This window comes from Mustela erminea, chromosome 6, assembly GCF_009829155.1.
Source record: "Mustela erminea isolate mMusErm1 chromosome 6, mMusErm1.Pri, whole genome shotgun sequence".
NCBI lineage: Eukaryota > Metazoa > Chordata > Mammalia > Carnivora > Mustelidae > Mustela > Mustela erminea.
The window spans coordinates 122,702,543-122,726,080 of record NC_045619.1 but is presented as its reverse complement, the minus strand read 5'-3'; the positions used below and the strand labels follow the sequence as shown (position 1 = coordinate 122,726,080).

General features: G+C 37.9%; 1 long non-coding RNA gene across 4 annotated transcripts in view; it reads right to left on the bottom strand.

Moving 5' to 3' along the window:
• Positions 1-928: 928 nt before the first annotated feature.
• The window catches only part of LOC116594308, a 47,833-nt gene continuing 25,223 nt past the window's right edge, over positions 929-23,538 (bottom strand). The window contains exons 2-5 of one of the 4 annotated variants that reach the window (XR_004287151.1): positions 14,611-14,779; positions 7,023-7,147; positions 1,885-2,018; positions 929-1,676 (exon numbers count right to left, since the gene is read on the bottom strand). This is a non-coding gene — a long non-coding RNA (uncharacterized LOC116594308). The remainder of the gene's footprint in view (positions 1,677-1,884; positions 2,019-7,022; positions 7,148-14,610; positions 14,780-23,538) is intronic. The other 3 variants (XR_004287152.1, XR_004287150.1, XR_004287149.1) reach the window with 3 other exon arrangements.

The window sequence follows — 23,538 nt, the reverse complement described above, 5'->3', positions numbered from 1 at the left end:
AATGCATCGGCCAATTGAATCCTCCATTGTAGATCAGTGTCCCAACACATTGGCTTCACACTTTTCAGAAGAGCTTAGTACAGGTGATGCAAAGACCTCTGCTAAAACCTGGAAGTGAGTGACAGGATAACAGCATCATAAAACAACTGTAGAAATGGAACCCTAAGCTGAATTATTCTTAAGTCCATTGTACCACTTGCGGAAGCCTTAGCATAACTATGACTATAATTATGCTCCATGGAGTTATTCAGCTGAAATAGAAAGCACATTTTCTGGTCTAAAGCAGTATATAATTTTATAGTGAAAAGCAAATGAACAAATAAAAAATGAAATAACATGTGAAAAGAAAACCTAAGTACAGCTGAATATTATTACTCATCCTGACTCAAGTCAAATGCCGGTCACATTTTCCTGACCACCGTCAATTTGGTATTGCTTTTAGGATACTGTTATAATTTCCTTTATTGGATGTAACAAGTTGTCAATGTTTATGTATGTGTGTGATTATCTGATAAATGTCTCCTGTGCTGGCCTGTCATTCCCAGGTAGACGGAGTCCATACCTTCTTTTCGCTCACTATTTTACCACAAAAACCTCATCTATCGCATGTAAGCTAGTACTAGTCAATAAACCTTTCTGAATGAATCATTGAGTATAAAATATTTCCATTATTATTTTTATCACTAGTTATATCTTTAAAAGCATATCCTGTGGTGAAAACAGTCCACTATTGAACTGACACTAATTTATTTGGAAACCCTGAGAATGTCACTTATCTCTCTCTCTTTACTTGTATTTCCACAAGTAAAATGGTGATAAAAACATCTGACTAACCTACTTGTCCTTATATGGTTGCTGTTCCAGTTACGATTGCTACATAGCAAACCAAAACATAGAGACATAAAGCAATTATTTTATTATGCTCACAAATACTATAGGTCAGGAATTCAAATATGGCAAAGTAGATTTTTTTGCTTCTGTTCCAGGATGGTTACAGCCTCATCTGGGAACACTCGAAGATTAGTGGCGGGGGTTGGGGGGTTGACTTAGAGCTAGAATTTTCTGGAGGCATCTCCACTTACATATTTGGCAGTTGGTGCTGGTTGTTGACTAGGAGCTGCTCCATTGGACTGTTGGCTGGAAAACCCACAAGTGATCTCTCCATGTGGACTAGTTTTGACTCCCTTGCAAGAGAGTAGCTAAGTTCCAACAGGAAGCATCGAAAGAGAATCAGGAAGGAACTATAGCATCTTTTACGATCTAACTTCCAAACTCACATATCTTCACTTGAACTTACACAGTCTCTATTCTTCCAGGCTCAAAGTGATGTACATTATAGAACCAACCACTCAATGGAAGGAATGTCAAATTCATATTGTAGGAAGAGCATGTAGATAGGAAATATTGTTCTGGCATTTTGGAATATATGATCTGCCACAGCTGCTTTGATGATCCAAGAGGGTACCAGGAGAAATGTTAAACTGCATCTTTAGGAGTTAGTTTTTGTCTCAATATTGACCCTTTGTTATTCTTGCAAAATCCTTGAGTCATGCATTTTGAGGTTTTCTGGTGGTTCCTATTTGTACCTTTATACTGTCGTACTGGGTTCTTGATGGAAATTAAAGGAAAAAACTGAAACTCTCATTTTAAAATCCACGAAGAGACATAAATCACCACTGGAAGTGAAAAAAAATATGATTAATCACAGGGAAATCACTAACTAAAATAAAACAAGAAGATAACATTTATCTGCCCAATTAGCTCAAAAATGACAAAGTCAGCAAGGACTATGCCAACTGCTGGTAGGCATGGGTATTATTTATCTATTGATGTGTAACAAAGTGTCCTAAAATAGAACGAAACAACAAATACTTATTATCCTACACAGTTTCTGAGGGTCAAGCATCAAGTAGTGGCTTAGCTACTTGGCAGTTCTGGCTCAAGAGTTCTCAGGAGGTGGTCATCAAGGTGCTGGCCAGGGTTGCAGCCATCTGATGGCTGGGTGGGCCTAGAGGATGCTTGAGCGAGGGCACATTGATATAATTGCTGGCTAGAGGTCTCAGGTCCTTGCTGGCTCTTGGGATGGAGCATCAGTTTCTCACTACAAAACCCCTTCTTGGGGCTGCTTAAGTGTTCCCATGGCATGGCACCTGGCTCCTTCAGAGCATGTGAGCCAAGAGGGGGCAAGGCAGATACCACAATGTCCTTTCTGACTAACCTTCCTTTCCATAACATCATATTGGTTTACCCAGGTCAACCCTATTCATTATGGAAGGGACTATCCAAGGGCATAAATACCAGGAGGGAGATATTGGAATAAACACCAATAAATGGGTATAACCACACTAGATAGCAATGTTATAATATGTATCAAAATACTAAAAAATGTTTCATAGCCCAAAGATGGTTTTCAAAGGATATTAGTTGCACAAATGATTAAATAAGTAAATAACCCAGTAGTTCCAGTCCTATGAATCAACTCTACAGAATTAATAAGACAGCGATGATAAAGATTTATCAAGATGTTTATTAATGTATTATTTGCAACATGGATGAAGTAGAAATAAACTAAATATCAAAGCAGATTCATTAAATGAATTATATCTTGATTTTTTTCTCAGTTATTAAAAATTAAATTTTCAAAGAATTTTAATGATGCTTCTGATAGAACATTAGATGAAAAAATGCACAAAGAATAAAACAATAATTAAATATGATCCAAATCAGTTGCATTCATATGTAAAAATAAAGAATACTGGAAGGAATACAACAGAGTAAACAAAAGTTATTTCCAGGTTGCATGTTATAGTTTTTTTTTCTTTCTTCTATGTCTCTATACCTTCAAATTATCTATATTGCATTTATATTATTTTTATAATCAGAAATATTATTTTTTGATTCTAAGTTATTGCTCTTCTCATGCACTTTATACTCACCAGGTCATGTAGCCCCACATAACCTTGACAATAAGGTCATAGCTAAATTTTTGCACTTTTCTATTTAATAATTTAATGTTATACACGTGCAGAAATGAACTATATTCTTATCTTAAGATCTACAATCACTAGAAAGTCAGCAATAGATATAGCAACTTAGACTATTTTTTTTGGTTCCTCTAAATCTGGGCCAGTTTTTATTTCTGTGTCACAAAGTTATCTACTCTGCAAAATACTTCTATTTAAATCCTAGAAATCATTGTTTGAGTAAATATACAATGAATACCATTTGGAAATAAACACATTCTTTGTTTTGTTTTTTCTTTCTTTCCTTATGCTAGGTAATTCTAGTGACTTTAGACTCTACAAATAATCAGTTTAGCATCTGACCTGAAAGCAATTTTGAAGGTCATTTTGCCTGTTCTATCTGCCTGTGATAGAGACCCTGAAGTCGTTCACGCAGAAAATAAAACCTTTTGGGGCGCCTGGGTGGCATAGTTGGTTAAGCAGCTGCCTTCGGCTCAGGTCATGATCCCAGCGTCCTGGGATCGAGTCCCACATCGGGCTCCTTGCCCCGCAGGGAGCCTGCCTCTCCCTCTGACTCTGCCTGCCACTCTGCCTGTTCTCTCTCTCTCTCTCTGACAAATAAATAAATAAAAATCTTTTAAAAAATTAAAAAATAAAAATAAAAAAATAAAACCTTTTACGAATGATTTATTAAAACATGTAATCCTGCAGGGAAATGGAACAATTTGACTCTATAAGGTAAGATAAGCCAAACTTAAACCACCAATAGAACTTACAAAACAAAACAAAACAAAAAGAGCAGGGGCAGGGATGGAGAGAATGCAGGGATGGAGGGGAGGGCAGAGTGAGAAGGAGAGAGAATCTCAAGCGGACTCCCTGCCCAGCCTGGAGCCCTTTGCAGGGCAGGATCCCATGACCCTGAGATAACAACCTGAGCCAAAACCAAGAGTCAGACGCTCAACTGACTATGCCATCCAGGTGCTCCCAAAGCAAATTTTTAAAAGTCCTGGAAAGAAAAGGCTTTTTTTCTGAAAGACCAGCCTTTCTTGTCAAAAGTCTTTTATATCATTGTCCTCCCTTGCAAATAACAACAAATATAAGCAAGAACTTGAACCTTTGCTCTGGAATGTCCATCATGTCCAAATATCTCAATGCAGCAAATTAAAAATTCAGTCTTCTTAAAAATGAGACCTATTATATTCCATTACGTATTAATAAGGTCATATTTGGTTTTCTCCCTTTTCAAAAATTTTATTTATTTTAGAGAGATAGTGACCGAGAGCAGGAGTAGGGAGGAAAGGGAGAAGCAGGCTCCCGGCTGAGCAGGGAGCCAGATGTCAGACTTGATCCCAGGACCCTGGGATTGTGACCTGAGCCAAAGGCAGATGCTTAGCCAACTGAGTCACCCAGGCGTCCCATTTTTGGTTTTTCTTTAAAAATTAAAGTCAACGCATTCATGTGGAAAGAAATAAATACATCCCTGCTGTACTTCCTTGTTGAAATAAAATATGTTTCTAACTAAATACCAAGTTAAAAGAAATAGTTTGGACAAGACCAATGAAATGTTCATTTTGAGGTCTTTAATATCTTATCTGTTCCATCATTAAGCTCAGAACAAGTCCAATCAAATATGACATTAATTAAAATGCTCTATATTTCCATTATTTTTGATTAGTTATTAGTATAAAATTGTTAGCATTTTTATGAAACAGCTTAAAAATGTACCCCCAACAAAGGTGCAAACCACATATTTAATAACAGATGTCAAGTGTGAGATTGTCCTCGCTTTAGAAGTACAATGCACCACTTAAATAAAGAGTAAGAGCCAGAGAAGTTGTAAAAAACATTTTTCTCCATGGGTTTTTTTCTATCTTCTGACATAAGGACTGAGTACTCATATTACAATAAATATTAAGGCAGACTATTTATTGTTGAATTAGTAAGTTACCCAAAAGCGTTTTGGCAAATTGCTCACCTTATAAAGGAAAATGTGCGGGTTTTGCTACGTAACCCAAAATCAACCTAACATGTATAGAAGTCTTCATTTGCATCCTGCATACAGTATGAATCAACTATTTACATTTTCAATTACATTTCTGAAAACACCTCAAAAAACACATTTACATCTAAAAAAATATAAATGTCTATCATTTTGGAGACATTGGAATAAGCAGATTTAAGATATCTCTACCCTTTGAAAGACAAATCAAAGGAAGACATTTAAAAATTTATCTCTCATCATTCCATTTTTTTTTAAAGATTTTATTTATTAATTTGACAGAGAGAAATCACAAGTAGATGGAGAGAGAGAGGGAAGAGAGAGAGAGAGGGAAGCAGGCTCCCTGCTGAGCAGAGAGCCCGATATGGGACTCGATCCCAGGACCCTGAGATCATGACCTGAGCCGAAGGCAGCGGCTTAACCTACTGAGCCACCCAGGCGCCCCACCATTTTTTTTTTTTTAAAGATTTTATTTGTTTATTTGACAGAGATCACAAGCAGACAGCGAGGCAGGCAGAGAGAGAGAGAGAGGGAAGCAGGCTCCGTACCGAGCAGAGAGCCTGATGCGGGACTCGATCCCAGGACCCTGAGATCATGACCTGAGCGGAAGGCAGTGGCTTAACCCACTGAGCCACCCAGGAGCCCCACTCATCATTCTATTTTAAACATGCATTATCTACCCTTAACTCAAATGATACACCATGTTGAATAAACAGTTACTAAAAGCTATGCAAGGGACAGAGATGTTGCTGCTTGTCTTCACATACAATATAGCAATTCCAAATACTATGTACATTTCTTCGTAAATACCCCTTTACCCATCCCAAAGGCAACGGGATTTAGCAGCCAAGAGCACAGACTATGTAGTCAGTGCCTGGTGGGATCCAGGCTGTTATGTGCCATGAGAAGGTTACACGACCTCTTGTTCAGTTTCCTCATCTATAAAAATGGGGATTATTATAATAGTACATACCACATAGTTTCTGCAAGGAGTAAATGAGTAATATAATAAAAGAATTAGAAATGTGTCTGCCACATCCTAGTGGATCTGTGTTAGCTATTATTTTTTCCTGATCATTTCTGTTCTCGCTGTCACAACTTTAATTAATAAAGAATATTTATGTTCCCCAGATTGCTTTATCATCCCATCAACCTCTCTCCTTGCCTTCTCTAATATCCAGGTCTAACATACTTTTTAAAAATTGTAGTATAGTCGAGACATGGCATTATACTAGAATCATATGTACAATGTAATGATTCAGTGTATGTATACACTGAAAAATGATCACATTTAAGTCTATTTGCCATCTGTCATTGTACAAGATTACATCTTTTTTCCTTGTGATGGGAACACTTTGGATTTACTTCCTTAGCAACTTCCAAATTTGCAATACAGGCACATATTACATGGAGTACGGGGTGTGGTGCATAAACAATGAATTTTGGAGCACTGAAATAAAATAAAATAAAATAAAATGAAAAAAATTGCGATATTATTGACTATAGCCCCCTGGTATACATTATATCTCCATGACTTATTTATTTTTTTATTTTCATTTTTTAATTTTAAGTTGACTCCACGAGAACCATGGAGCCCAACATGGGGCTTTGAACTCATGACCCTGAGATCAAGGCCTGAGCTGAGATCAAGAGTCCGATGCTTAACTGACTGAGCCACCCAAGCCCCTGAGACTTATTTATTTTACAGCTGGAAGTTAGTACTTCTTGACCTCCTTATTTTCAAGAAATTAGCAAATAAATGTACCTACTCACAAGTGCTGTGCTCAAATAATTGTGATTTCCAGTTTTCTCCAGAATAAAGAGCAAATATCTCATCTTCATGGCCTCCCACAATTTGCCCATAACATGATGTGCCAACGTTATCTTTCCCCATCTGCCATCCAAGGAGATAGCCTCACTACCTTCCTTCAGCCTTCTGAGACTCTCGGCTGTTTCTCCTTTTAAAATATCTTCCCAAGCCCCAGTCTGTCTACCATGCTCCCGTTCATTCTTTAAAGCCACTGAAGTCTCAGTCCGTTCACAAAAACTTTCTGTCTTACCATGAAGCCACAGTGTCGTGACCTGCTATGGACACATAAATACTAAAATTCCTTATCTGGGATGCTCATTGGAGTCCTTTGTCCTGCATTTCCACCACATTTCAGTATTTCAAGGTGTAATTCCCCTGTAAACATAAGGCATTTTACGTTTACATTTTAGCATTCCTCCCAAGCAATTAGCCTGCTTCTCTGAGGATCAGAATGTATTTTACTCATCTTTTATTAGAGCTACAGCCAAGCACATAACAAGCACTACATGGAATTGATTTGAATATTTATGATCCCTGTCTAGGCCAACATTAGCATATTAGCATCTTGTAACTGACAAAAAAGAGGGGGGTAACTCTGTGGGAAAACTCATAAAAAAGTACACAAAATTCTCGAGTAGATTACCCAATGTTTGTGTCTGGGGCAAGAGGAACCTATTAGAGCAAACTCGCAACTTTGAGCCCTAACAGCTGTCTTGTTGTCCCAAAGCAAATTCCTAATGGTCTGGATTTCACCTGGTTGAGTTTTACCAATCCTGCCACAGGTGTGAGGCTGTGACTAATTCTACTGTATTGTTATCAAATGATTAGAGTGTCTGAATTTTTTTTTCTTTCCATTAAGTGGGTCATGTTGGGTTGAGTGGATGAGTCTTGTGGGAATTGGGATCCTGGCAGTTCTAGGTTTCATATGTGCCTGATCCCCAGGCCGGGCAGGACATTGGGGTGAGCCCTGGTTCCCTAGAATGTGTTCAGACTATACCAAAAAGGTGAATGGCCACTACCAACAAGAGTATTTTTGTAATTGAGAGATCTAATGATGGAGTTTATAAAAAGGATAGATTTTTTTTTAATCATTATTGCAAAATACATTTGTTAAGCCACAGTTACCATCTACCTTTCCAGACAACCAGTGCATCCATATCCCTTCGTGGAAAGCTTTGGAGCCATCATTTTGATTATACAGATTTCATTAATATATATCAACATCGCCCCACTTTACTACTTTTAGCATTCAGTTTCTCTTCTTCACTACTCTTCTGTTTTATTTTCCTACTGACCATTTATAATTCCTTTATGTCCTCAACTCCCCTTGAAGTCTGAAATGAGGGGCGCCTTGGTGGGTCAGTTAAGTGTCTGTCTTTGGCTCAGGTCATGATCCCACAGTCCTGGGACTCCACTGTTGGGCTCCCTGCTCCTAGGGGTCCTGCTTATCCCTCTGCCCCTTATCCTGCTCACGCTCTCCTCTGTGTCTCTCCCTCTCTCTCTCAAATAAATAAATAAAATCTTTAATAAATAAACAAAGTCTTAAATGATAACTTATTTCTGGAACAATCTCCATCCAGGGAAGACCCAGATATAACTTGAAGTATGGGACTATGTCTGCCAGCTGGCCATTATGTGGGACTTAGGAGGACACTCTCCTAAGAGGAGGCAGAAGGAGGCCTGCAGGGAGTAAGAGTAGAGCCATGCGTCTCAGGGGAAGGGTAAGTCATCCACACCATGTGAGAAGACCTCATCTCAGTGAGATGTTGACAATCTACAAGGCGTGTAGACACCAGACGATGCAGAAACCACGGGAGTCATCATTATAAGTCTGATCTCTCCAGGAGATTCATGCAAGGGAATCAAGAGTAGGATTCCAGCCCCTTTCTGTAAGTGGACCTGGACACTGGCACCCTGTCAGAACATCAGTTCAATTCCGTGAGCATCTAGCTACAGGAAGCTGCAGGAAGCACCCACTCTTTCACTGACCAAGATCCGGCAGCAGCCTGGCCACTCACAGCACACATTCAAGGGGAGCCGCCTCCATCCTCAAACACCACCACCAAAACTGCCTTGTGCTTTTGCCCTGTGCTTTTGTGTGAGCTATCTGCAATGCCTAGGATTCTAAACCTCACTCCTTACATTAGGAATACTGCACTTACTGTTTCATGTCAAGTCAACCTTCTCCCTCCCCCTCATGGGTAAGAGGTCCCTCCTCTGTGCCCTAGTCATAATCATAGTATAATGGAATTATATATTTATCACCTTAACAGACTGAGGGCTTCTTGAGGTCAGAAATTTTTTTTTTTTATCTCTGTCTCCAGGATTGCCTTACTGATGTTGCTGAGCAAATGAGCAAATACACAAATAAAAGGAAAAAAAGGTGAGCACGTTCCTGAGCATTTGTGGTTTTGACAGAGACACAACTGATGATTACTGAAGCCTGCTGTCGCTGAGGGCTTTGGTGAGTTCGAGGAACCGATGGTGTGGAATTAGGGAATTCTGCCCTCTCACTGAGCCTGAACAAGAGGCAGAGCTGCCTCCAGACACCAGCGTACCCATAAGAAACACAGAAAGATACAAGTGCTGATTCCACCTCTAACAATAATACTTCTCAGGGAACTAAAATCTCTTTACTTCCTGCCTCCAACCAGAGTCAAGGAATGAGTAATTGCACACCGCCAGTATTTCTCATTAAGGCATTTTACAGGGGAATGGACTTTCCTGCTTAGGAAATAAGCCCTTTAGGGAAATGACTGCAACCATATGCTGTATGGCAGAAAGCACGTTATCACCGTGAAGATAATAGCAATGCCACCTCTAAGGCTAGTGATAAGAAGTTAGCTTAAACTTTCCTGAGAGAACTGAGATTAAAGAAAAGAATAATTACAATATTTCAGGGTAAATCTGTTCTACAGGTTTGAATAAGAGAAAGAGAAAAAAATCTCGACTCAAGCCTCTGTAGTCAATGATTTCAAGTGCATCGGGGGTGTTTTATCCTTAACAATGAGTTTATTCTCACACAGTGCATAGGGCTATAGAAAAATGGTTAAAGTTTTATAAGGAAGAGAAAGGAAGGTTGCTACCAACAAGCCAAGGTTCTGATTCTTTCTTCCTTAATGGTTCGCTCAAACAATGTTTCTTAGCGATCATGCTTAGGAATGACTCATTCAACTCCCCAACCACAGAAAATATCACCCATTTTGTGTTTCAAATATCAGCTGTCAGACCATTTCAGAGAAATTAACAAGGTTAGCAATAGTCAAGCCTAAATAATAGAAATGAATTAATGATATTATTAGACCTTATAATTTGCATGTATCTCACTTTTCCATGAATGAAAAAATAATTTTTTAAGTCTAGTATTACAACATAGGACATAAAGATTGAATAGCAATGCAAAAGAATGAAACTAGACTACCTTCTTATACCATACACAAAAATAAACTCAAAATGGATAAAAGTCTAAAATGTAAGCTGAAACCATAAAACTCCATATATATATATATATATATATATGCACAGTCATCTCTTGGACATCAGCCTTAGCAGCTTTTTTCTGGGCATGTCTCCTCAAGCAAGGGAAACAAAAGTAAAAATAAACTATTGGGACCATAACAAACCAAATAGCTTTTGCACAGCAAAGGAAACCACCCACAAAACAAAAAGGCAACCAACTGAATGAGAGGAGATATTTGTAAATTATCTATCTGATAAGGGGTTAATATCCAAAATATACAAGAAATTCATACAATTTAACATCAAAAAAAAAAGAAAAAGAAAAAAGAAAGTCTGAGTAGGAAGGGAACAGAGAACCTGAACAGACATTTTTCCAAGAAAGACATCCAGATGGCCAACAGACACATGAAAAGATGTTCAACATCACTCACCATTGGGGAAATGCAAATCAAGACCACGATGATTTATCACCTCACACTTGTCAGAATGGTTAGAATCAAAAAGACAAGAAATAACAAATGTTGGTGAGGATGTGGTAAAAAGGGAATCCTCAAGGATTGTTGGATGGACTGTAAACTGGTGCAGCCACTATGAAAAAGAGTATGGAGTTTTCTCAAAAAATTAAAAACAGAAATACCACACAATCCAGTAATCCGCTACTGGGTATTTACCCAAAGAAAACAAAAACACCAATTTGAAAAGATAGATGTACCCTTACACTTACTGCAGTATTATTTACAATAGCCAAGATATGGAAGCAACCTAAGTGTCCATCAATAAATGAATGGATTAGGAAGATGTGAGACAGAGCTATTTATATAATGGAATATTACTTAGCCATAAAGAAGAATAAGCTCTTGCCATTCATGAAAACATGGATAGAACTAGACAATATCACACTAAGTGAAATAAGTGAGACACAGAAAGGCAAATATGATATGATTTTACTTACATGTGAAATTTAAAAAACAAAACAAATGAGGGATGCCTGGGTGGCTCAGTCCGTTGAACATCTGACTCTTGCCCTTTTTTTTTTTTAAGAATTTTTTATTTATTTATTTTACAGACAGAGATCACAAGTAGGCAGAGAGGCAGAAAGAGAGGGAAGCAGGCTCCCCGCTGAGCACAGAGCCCGATGCGGGATTCAATCCCAGGACCCTGAGATCATGACCTAGAGCCGAAGGCAGAGGCTTTAACCCACTGAGCCACCCAGGCACCCTGACTCCTGCTTTTAATCAGGTCATGATCTCGTGGACATGAAATCAAGCCCGGTGTCAGGCTCCGCACTCTGCGGGGAGTCTGCTTGAAGAGTCTCTCTCCCTGCTCCTCCCCTTACTGTCTCTTGCTCAAATAAATAAATAAATCTTTTAAAATGAAAGAATCTTTAAAAAAAAAAAATGAACAGGGGTACCTGGGTGGGTCAGTTGGTTGGGCAACTGCGTTTGGCTCAGGTCATGATCTTGGAGCCCCAGGATCGAGTCCCAGATCAGGCTCCCTGCTCTGCTCTCCCTCTGACCCTCCCCCTCTCTCATGCTGTCTCTCTCTCTCATTCTCTCTCAAATAATAAATAAATACAATCTTAAAAAATGAGCAAACAAACACAAACACGCAAAACTAGAAAGGACTCTGAGAAACAGACTGAGGCTTTGGAAGGGAGGGGTGTGGGGGCTAGGTGAGCCTGGTGGTGGGAATTAAGGAGGGCACATATTGCATGGAGCACTGGCTGTGGTGCATAAACAATGAATCCTGGAACACTGAGAAAACAAAAGAAAGAATAAAGTGTAAATTTAAAAATAAACAACATCAACCTAGAAACAATCTTACAAGTAGAGAATAAACTCCTGGTTGCCAGAGAGAGGGGCCTGGGAGGGGAAGGATGGGCAAAATGGGTGAAGGGGACTAAAGAATACAAACTTCCAGTTATTAAATAGTTTAAGGTATAAAAATTATAGCACAGGAATATAGTCAATAATACTGAAATAACATTATAGGGTGAAAGGTGATAACTACAATTACCATAGTAAGTACTAAATGATGAATGGATTTGCCCAGTCACTATGTACCATACCTGAAACTAATACAACATTGTATGTCAACTATACTTCAGTTTAAAAAAAGAACCAATAGCAGAGTCTAAAGGCAATACACATTCTTCACTTCCAATTTAAAACACTCCCTAAGTGAAATAGACATATTTGTGTCCTTTGATTAGAACAAAAGTAATTCTAGCATTGTTACTCTGTTTTACAAATTAGAAAGTTTAGGCTCAGAATCATGAAGCAAGATGTTCAAAGTCATATAGTTCACATACAGTAGAACTTAGATTTAAACTTTTGTCCTTTGAATTAATGAGATGAAGGTAAATGGGGAATTCTGGCAGATGCATAAATCACCTTTTATTTGACTACAGGCATTATTCAAATTCTCCAGAGTCTTTTCCTTCAAAATAAATAAGAATACGATTTATCATAAGTGTGAAAAGTGACATAAACAAAGTTCCCCAAATGATATGGAAAAGCAAATACGTTTAAAGAAAGACTTTGCAACAACAGCAACAACAAAAATTAGTATGTCCCTTTGGGCAGTATTTTCTGAACTGTGCTCTACAGGACAATAGTTTTTCAGGGTTTTTAGAGGTATTATATGGGAGAAAAAAATGTTTCAACAAAACTCAGTTGCATTTCCATACAGTAACAATGAACAATCCAAAAGGGAAATTAAGAATGCCATTCCAATCGCTTCTCGGCCTTTTGGCTAAGATCAAATGAAGAATGCCATTCCAGTATTGGGGAGCGTATGCACTATGGTGAGTGCTGTGAAGTGTGTAAACCTGGTGATTCACAGACCTGTACCCCTGGGGCTAATAATATATTATATGTTAATAAAAACTTAAAATTTTTTTAAAAAAAGAATGCCATTCCACTTTATAAAATAGCAACAAATTGTGTTTTAACTAGCCTTATTCTAGTAATCATTTCATAATATATACATCTATCAAATCATCACATAGTACATCTTAAACATACACAACAGTATATGTTTGCTTTTGACTCAGGTCATGATCTCATGGGCGTGACATCAAGCCCAGTATCAGGTTCCATGCTCAGCGGAGAGTCTACTTGAAGATTCTCTCTTCCTGCTCTCCCTGAGAGAATCTTTCTCCCCCAATTATATATCAATAAATCTGGAGAAGAAACTTAAAAATAAAAAATAATATGGCATCACAAAAGAATTAAATACTTAGTAAAAAATCCATCAAGGAGGAGAAGAGTGAAAACTACAAGATGTTCCTATAAGAATTAAAGAAGACACCAATAAATGGAAAGACCTTCATGCTTATGGACTGGAAAACTTAATATCATTAAGATATCAATACTACACAAAAGGATCTACATGCACAACAAAATCCCTATCAAAATCCCAAAGACTTTTTTTTTTTTTTTTGCAGAAATAGAAAATTCCATCTTAAAATTCACTGAACATCTCAAGGGACCCTGAACAGCCAAAACAATTTGGCGGGGGGGAACAAATTTAGAAGTTTCACACTTGCTGATTTCAATAGTTTCTACCAACACTATACTGATCCAAGCTCTGGTGCTGTCATCAAGACAGACATACATTCTAGTGCAACAGAAGAGAGAGCCCAGAAGCAAATCCTCCCAGAGGTGCTCACATAATTTTGACAAGGATTCTAGGACCTTCAAGTGAGGAAAGGGCAGTCATTTCAACAAGCATTGCTGAGAAAACTGGGTATCTACATGCCAAAGAATAAAGTTGGACCCCTACTTCATACTGTACTCAAAAATTAACTCAAAATGGAGTAAAGGGCTGCTTCTCCTGGAACACTTTGTATCTCACTAAATGACAATCTCATCTTCCCATTTGCTCAGACCAGATGCCTTAGTCATCCTTGTCTTCTCAATGTCACACTAGGTGCTCAATCCAACAGAAGACGTATCAGTTATCCTTGTAAATATATCCTGATTCTAACCACTTCCATTATCTCAAAGATATAGTTACCATCTCTGCATAAAATCGCTCTCTAGTTTCCCTTTTTTCTTCTCATCTTTAGTTGCCAAACCACAGAGTGATTCCTTTAAAACAAACCCAAGCATATCTCTCATCTGGTGAAAACCCTGTAATGGATTCTTATCTCCTCCTATGTAAAAGCCAAAGTCACTACAGTGGTCTAAAAGTCCTACACCCTCCATACCCTGCACCCCCACACACAACATTTTGAAGTCATTGTATGGAAGTGTCCTCCTCATCCACTCTGCCCTAGCACAATGGCTTTGTTTCTTCCCCCAGATAATACCCAGAATGTTCCACCTCAACACTGGACACTTGCTATGTTTCCATGTAGAAGTCCTTCCACATACCTGCAGGCTTGTCCTCTCCTGTCTTCAGGTCATGATTCTGCTTTTTCCAACCTTCTATGACCACCTAATATGAAACAGATCTGGGGGTGCCTGGCTAGCTCAGTCAGTAGAGGCTGTGATTCTTGATCCAGGGTAGCGAGTTTGAGCCCCATGTGAAGCATGCAGCCTACTGAAAATAAAAAGGAAATAAATAAAACAGGTCTGCCTATAGTGTTCTTAGCTTACTTTTGTTTTTCCTGTGCAAGCTGAAATTTTAAATTTTGTATATGTATGTTTACTTGTTTAGCATTTATCTCACTCCGCTATACTATAAGCTGCATTAGAATGGGGACTTTGTCTTGTTCAGTATGATATCCCCCAGACTACAGCATGCCACATGTAAAACCTCAAAGAATATTGCTATGAATATGAATATTATTATAATGTGAGTGAATGAATGAATGAACATAATTACTGCTACATTTATACACATAATTAACAACTCATGAAATTCACAATTTACTTCATTGCTCCAATTAAATCCTTAAAACCAGGTATTATCATTTTGGTCATAAACGGTCATAGCTCAATTTAGTGAACAAAAATTAGCTTCTAAATTATAATACAGCCCACTAATGGAAAATGGAATCCTATTGCTCCTCGTGTACTGCCTTACAATTTAGAGGAACCCTTAATCTAGTGATGTCTTGGTCAGTTGGACCATGAAAGAATCTAGGGGGGGAAAAAAGATCACCTTGCCAGTTGTAGTATTTTCTGCATGGCATAATGACAAACAACAGAACTGACAGGTGTGGCTCTGACTTTACTGATTTGGCACCATTGTCATGTTCATGTGTTCATGTTCAACACAGTCATGTTCCTGTGTTGTGTTCAATTTCTGGTCAAGTCAGTTTATTATTCTTCTACCCACACTGGATACACACTGTGAATCAGTAACATCTCCCTAAAGCTCCTCCAACCCAAGACAGGAAAAACACACTTACAGTCATCTCTTTTCATCGGCAGTTTCTTTCCATGTCTAAAGCTAACTTCAAAGCTAACTCTACACAAAGTAACCTCTACAAAGGTTACAAAGCTAACCTCTTCACAAATTGTATAGTTTGTATGCTTCAACCCAAAAATAAATTTTATACTGCAAATGAGGTATCCTCACTGACCCTTTGGGGTGTTGATTCTCACACAAGAGCCTGTGCTCAGTGTCAACCCACAGCTCCGTACCCCAGGGTGAGTGAGCCTAAGCTCACTCAGTGTGTTCATGTCTTCTCCATTCAAAATTTATTTCTCATATTTTGGGTGGAACTAATATGCTAACTTGTTCAGGCCAAGGTATAAGAATGAATAATAACTTTGTATGGATATTTTGAAATGAGAAATATTTTTCAGCCCTACTCCAATCATACCACATAGGGAGTTATTTATTATAACTTAATATTTCAAGTGTGTTCTCAGGAAGCAAATAAATGTGACTGAGTCCAGCATGAGAAAAGTAGTTAGGCAAATTACAGCAATCCACTGAAAGGAATATAGTGATCAATAAAAATGATACTTATAAAGATTACACAGCAAGATATGAAAATATATATAATTTTATGTTAAAATCACAGATATCAAATTGCACATAACATGATTATACCTATTAAAAAATGTGTGAATTGAGGTAAGGACTGGAAAAAGCATGAAATATAAATGCAATTTATGTATCAGAGTGTTCCAATTTCTTTAAAATTTTTTTATTAACTTTATAGCTATTTTAAGTTAAAAATGATGTAATTTTATGGAATGTGTTATAGTAATATAGTAATATGTTCTTCTTCTGGGTTTCCTTTTGAAACTAATTTTTTATATTCTTTAAAATTAAAAGTTTCATACAAGGATATTTGACTATTCTAACATTTTATGATATATCACAAAAATTCTAGCAAACACTTCATTTACTAAATGTGGAATATTTTAATGAATTAAATAACCAAAAAGCCCCACTAATCTTTATATTAATTTTGTAATTTATGATAATCACATGGAGAATTTTAATCATCTTCCTGTTGTAATATTTAGTAGGGCTTCCATGTCATTCTCTTTAATGATATCTTTTACTGAAAACAATGTTTATCTCCAATAATTTTTTAAATTATTATTTATTTCAATAGTAGCATTCACTACTAGAGAAGAACATATATTTATCAAATATTAAAAATTATCTGTAATTTTTCCATCCTCAGGATTTATTTGAAATGGCAGATTTAATTTAATTTCTGTCAAACCATACCCTGAAGAGATATACATCACAAAAATCCTATGAAATCTTAAATTTGTAGTGGTAAAATGTGTGCCTCTGACTGACATTTTATTTTGGCTGCAAATGATTTTGATAAGCACTAAATATCCAATGAAAATATCGACTTCAAAGTCAGATTCAGACAATTTGGCCACAGCAGAAATACTTCTAATATATCTTTGTTTTTGAGCAATTTGTACACCTTTCCCCAGCATCCTCCCATAAAATAAAACAATGATACTACAGAACTAGGCTCCAGAAAATAAGTGGATAGGGTTGAAAATAAATCCTGCTTTTGTGAAGAAGTAACTAAAGGGTGATGGCCTTGTTCAATGCCAGACCCACAATCACTGGAGTAGGAGACAAGTTTCACAGCAATCACCCTTCTCACCAGGCTGGATTGGTTTTCCACTAGAAGTCTAAGCAGGAAAAGACTCTTCCAGCAAAAAACATGTGGAATGACCCTTGCATTACCCTGAATGAGCTCCTCAGAGGAGCAAAGAATTCTCCGGGTAAAGAGGCATAGCATTGATTAATCATAAACCCACACCAGCAATTTATAGATTATACATAAGAAAAAGAAATGCTTCCAGCCAATACCCTGAAAGCCATTTCCCATCTCTTCTATTCATTCAGTCACTGAAAACAGTATTGAGCGCTTGCTGTAGGCAGGTAGTCCTTATTGTAACTGCAAAAACAAAGGCAAAATCCCTGTTACCACAGAGCCTACCTTCTACTGAAGAAAGGCAACAATCAAGCAACTGAATCAATAGGTAATTAATATTGATATGTGCTCTAAGGAGAAGAAAAGGGAGTCAAAGGATAAAGTGGAATTAAAAGGCTGGCAGAGCTCCTATGTTCGATGGAGGTTCGGGGAGGGACTCTTGGACCAGGTGGTGTGACAATGGATAGAAAACCTAAATGAAGTAAGACAGCAAACCGCCAGGCTATCTGATGAAAGTGCTTCCAGCAAAAGCAGCGCCCTTTGCCAAGTTCCAGGAGGACTTAGAATGATCAGGGATGACACAAGGAGGTTAAGTTTGGCTGAAGTAGACTGAGTGAGGCCAAGACTTGGAAAGCGATGCAAAGAAACAGGTAAAAAGGCTGTTTCACTGAGAATATTATTTCCCATGGTAAGCACTTCGAATTTTGTTCTGAGTGAAACTGTAAGTCATTATTGGGGCAGGGGTAGGGGATGATGACTGAGCAAAAGGGGAAGCTGGGAGACACATTCAAAACCTATTCCAGTAACCAAGTAAGAGATGATAGCAGCTTGGACCAAAAACATTTCACTGATCGCTCAAAATTCAGACTTACGTTGAAGGTAGAGTTGTTGATATTTTGAAACATAGGGCTTCAAGGAAAAGTAGATACTTTTGAGAGTCAAATCTCTGGTTCAGGATGAGAAAACCCAAGTGCGTGAATACAGACAGAGAAGAGAAGAGATCCAAAGACTATACCTTGAGAGACTCTAATATTTGAGGTCACAAACTCAGTAGAATGCAGCAAAGAAAACAGAGAAGCAGCAGTGCAGTGAGACAGAAATAAAACATAAAGGGAAGGATATTCTAGTGACCAACTACAGACATAGTTTCTTTTTATTTTATTTTATTTTATGTTATTTTATTTTATTTTATTTGACAGAGAGAGAGAGAGAGCACAAGCAGGGGGAGGCGTAAGCAGAGAGGGAGAAGCAGGCTCCCCACTGAGTAGGGAGCCCAATGCCTGGCACAGTCCCAGAACCCCAGGATCATGACCTGAGCTGAAGGCAAACTCTTAATCAATTGAGCCACCCAGGTACCCAACACAGTTTCAAAGAGAAGGGAGCAACCAGTGAGGTCAAATGTGGCTGCTCAGTCAGTAAAAGGAGGACTGAGGATTCACCAATGAATTTAGCAACAGGGAGAACATCGAGGGCATGGATAAGAAACAGGTGTGGAATGAGGGGAAAGACTAGAGTGAGTTCAGTGGGAAATGAGAAGACAAAGTATTGTCAAACTTTCAAGGAAGTTTGCTAGTGAGGAAATTAAAGAAATGAGACAGGAACTGTTGGGATATGAGGGATCAAGAGAAGGTTTTTGGATGGGAAATATTTCAAACATCTTTAATATTTTCAAAGATGTAAAAAGATACATCCTTATATATCCCTTGGCAAATATCAGAGTTATGTAGCCCCGTTATAAAGTTACTCACACACATATACGTGCGCACGCTCAAAGCCAAGTATTTTTCTCAGTCTGACAATCTTCATGGCAAATGGCAATCTTTAAAACACACTGTCTAAGGAATCTTTAAAGTAAACTCCTTAATAAAAATGTCAGTATTTTTTTTTAAATGTTGTTTATTTATTTGACAAAGAGAGATCACAAGTAGGCAGAGAGGCAGGCAGAGAGAGAAGAGGAAGCAGGCTCCCCACTGAGCCAAGAGCCTGACGCAGGGCTCGATCCCAGGACCCTGAGACCATGACCTGAGCTGAAGGCAGAGGCTTAACCCACTGAGCCACCCAGGTGCCCCAAAATGTCAGTATTTTGAACAAAATGTTTTTTTTTTAATTCTTGATACAAGATGATCTAACCATAAAATTTAACATTTGGCTTCCCACAAAAAAAATAACAAAATTATTCATGAAATGGAAATTAAAGAAAGAAGATTATTGTTACCCTACTGTACTTTTCATTTTCAGGGGAGAGAAAGTTTCCTGCTAGTAATTTCATTAAGAATATTTGTGGGGTCTGGTTGGCTCCGTGGGTTAATAAGCCTCTGCCTTGGCTCAGGTCATAGTCTCAGGGTCTTGGAATCGAGCCCCACACTAGGCTCTCTGCTCAGCGGGGAGCCTGCTTCCCCCTCTCTCTCTGCCTTTCTCTCTACCTACTTGTAATCTCTCTCTCTTTGTTAAGTAAATAAATTAAATATTTTTTAAAAAAGAATATTTAATAACATGACGAACATTGCTAAATGCATGTATCATCAATAACAATATATTCTGTGGGGTTTTTTTGGATAATAATCGTCTAAAAAAAATGCTGGATGCATTGGTGGCATAGTTTGTTGAACATCTGACTCTTGATTTTGGCTCAGATTGTAATTTTAGAGTCGTGATATCAAGCCCAGAGTCGGGCTTCACACTGAATGTGGAATCTACTAGTTTCTCTCTCCCTCTTCCTCTGCCCCTCCCTACCATGCTCTCTCTCTCTCTCAAATAAATAAATTCTTTAAAAAATGCTTAGAACATATGTTAAAATTCTTTGAATAATTTCTACAGCATATTAAAGTCATCTAAAATATCCATCTAACTTTCTGGTGACATTATATTAGAAAATCCAGAAAATGAATGATCAATTTATCTTTTGGGCCATACTTTTTCAGACTCACACATATCCCTCCAAAGGATCTTGAACATGCCTGCCTACAACTGGACGGGACCAGGGACTCAGTATCTCCACATACCTTCAATCCCTCTGTGGTAACAGCAGCTGAGAAGAGCCTTAGATTACGACTCAAACATGAATTGCTTTAAACTGTCCCATGAGACGAAAGTACAGTAAAATCCAGACCAGACTCCCTAACAGTTCCTGAGATACAGAATAAAGAGATCTCATTTGCTCTGACTACCTGATATGCCAGGAATTGAAGCTGGATTGTTGTTATAAATTTTTAGAAACCTGTCTAAAATTCTTCTGTATAGGAAGGAAAACTCCATAAACATCTATACCCAGAGATAACATTGTCCTCATGTGGCAGCTTTCTACCAATTTAAATGCTGAGATTAAAGGAATCAACAAAATGATCTGTTGAGATTACAGAAGAGAATATTGTAACTTCTATTCACATTTATTGTTATTATTTCATCACTTGACAATTTCTGTTTTGTATATGTTTTAAAATAACATTTGTAGGGTTACATATACATATATTTTAGAAGAGGTGTTCAAAAATATCACGGCATGGTCTTCAGTCAAAAAGTTCACAGATGACTGCATAGATGTGGTCTTAAAATCTCTCTGGCATGGGAACGCATGGAGGATAGGGTTAATCCCCTACCATCTTGACTGAAAGTAACTTCGGTGTAGGCACTCCAAATGTCACAGTTTTGAGGAGCATTCCAGTACATCTACCTTTGGAGAGCTGTCAAGGGCTTTAACGGCTTATGAACCCAATGGGGAAAGGTACAAGAATTCCCATTACAGGGGCACCGTGGTGGCTCAGTCCGTTACGTGCCTGTCTTTAGCTCATATCATAATCCTGGGATCCTGCGATCCAGTCTCCATGTCAGGTTTTCTGTTTGGCATGGAGCCTGCTTCTCCCTCTCCCTCTGCCCGCCACTCCACCTAATTGTGACCTCTCTCTGTGTCAAATAAATAAATAAAATCTTTTTTAAAAAATGCCTATTACATCACAACTCTTGTGTTCACATACTGCTATATTCCGCCATACTTCCAGTGCTTAGAACAGTGCCTGGCTCAGAGTAAGTGCTCAATAAATATCACTTCCAAAATAACTCAGTGAACATTTTATTTTCTTTTTTCTTTTTTTTTCCTTTTTTTTTTGCTTACCATAGTACATACCCTGCCCAATATCCATCACCCAGCTACCCCATCCCTCCTACTCCCTCCCTTCTAGCAACCCTCAGCTTGTTTCCCGAGATTAAGGGTCTCTGATGGTTTATCTCCCTCTCTGGTTTCACCTTGTTTCATTTTTCCCTCCCTTCCCCTAAGATCCTCCACTTGTTTTGCAAATTCCTCATATCAGTGAGGTCATATGATAATTGTCTTTCTCTGAACAGTGAACATTTTATTAAGAAGCACAGCAGTTCATGAGAACACTGAAGATGGGCTATATATTATGGAAATTTGATACCGATACATTTTACCAAGACATTTCTTTTGCCATAGTAGATTTTGAAACTCTATTTAGGAACAATCTATAGGATCGCTTGCATTCCAAAAAAAAAACTCTTTCTTTCAGGTTCATCTGCTTCAACCTTCTTCATTCAACATAACAGCCAAAAAAGAAAAAAAGCTAAACTCCTAGAAAGCTTAGAAAAGTTGTTGTCAGGGGCTAGAGAATAGGGAGAGGCTGGTAAAAGGGGACAAACTTTCAGCTACAAGATGAGTCAGTTCTGCAGGTCGAAAGTATAACATGGTGAAAATAGTTGATAATATTGTGCTGTATAATTTAAGGTTTCCTACGAGAGTAGAACTTAAATGTCCTCACCGAAAAAATAAAACAGATAACTATGGGGGATGATGGGCTTATTAATGAACTAGATGAGGAGGATCCTTCCACAATACATATGTATATCAAATCATCACAAAATATACTTTATACATCTTGCAACTTTGTATTTTTATTGAACCTCAGTAAAGCTGAAATTTTTTTAGAAAACAGCCTGATTCTTGGACCCATTCCCATTGAGATTCAGCAACCTCCTTGATGATCATCTGTTTATGCTTCCACACCAACGATTATGGCTTATGACGACACCTATTTTCTTGAGGCTGTCAAAGTCATCTCAAAACAAAGTATAAAACTTTGCATTTTCCCCAAAATGAACGACTATTAAACAAATTCGTTTTGCTATGGAGAGTATTTTCTTTGTTTGTTCAGACTCTACTCTAGAATAATGCACATATGCCTCCTACTACACGCTCCTTTTTCTCCAGAAGGCTTATAACAATGGGGGGGAAAAAATCTTCTGGTTAACTTTTGAGAACCATGTCATTTTCTTCCAGAAAAGAAAAAAAAAAAGTGAGCACCCAACAAACCAAAAAACCTTTCGACTGAATGATTTTACTAAAATGAGAAGTGAATCTGAAAAAGAAACAGGTACAACCACGCTAATGAAGACCCCTAAGTTCAAGATTCCCCCCCAAAAGTTTCTTACTTCATAGAACCGGGACAGACAGATGTAGAATGAGAAGCTGACACCAAGTTGAGGAAGGGTTCTCTAGAGGAAATATAAAAGATGAGAAGGCTACGAGAAAACGGTTATTTACACCCTGAGAACAAAGCTATTTCTAAGTCCAGTGAAGCTAAGAACACCCACAAAAATGAAATACCACCAATGCCCAGAATTTAGTCAAATATATTTTATCGAGTTCTACTACTCAGCGTGAAATGAACTCACAGAGGAATTACAATCCTAGCTCAGATGCTTTAGATCACCAATTTCTCCAGTGCTGGGAAAAGACACATCCTTCATAATGTTTTACATGAGAGAATTTTACAAATGTGCACTTTCCCAGGAAGCTTGGGCTTTCACATTTCTTCACTATTAACATACACGTATGTCAGACAGAGAAAAAAAATCATTAATAAGAAGCAGCATCTATCACTGAAAAAACAAAACAAGTTGTTTCTGGATTTTGTACTGTCTAGAGAGATAAACGTGTTATGTCAGTTGAAAGTGATGGATGGTCTTGGTTCCTTAGTACTCACTTGGTTGTAGCCTAGCTGCTCATTAGTCTTGTGCCTTAGCCATGGCAGAAGAGTGTGCGCACACATATGCAACTTTTATATCCAACATCACATGCTAAATTTCAGAGCATTCTAAGACAACAACAAAAAAAGACCATCTTTGGGAAATTATTCAATTCAGATTTGGAAGGTGAATATAAACACAAATGGTTTACTGATGGGGAAGCAATCCTATT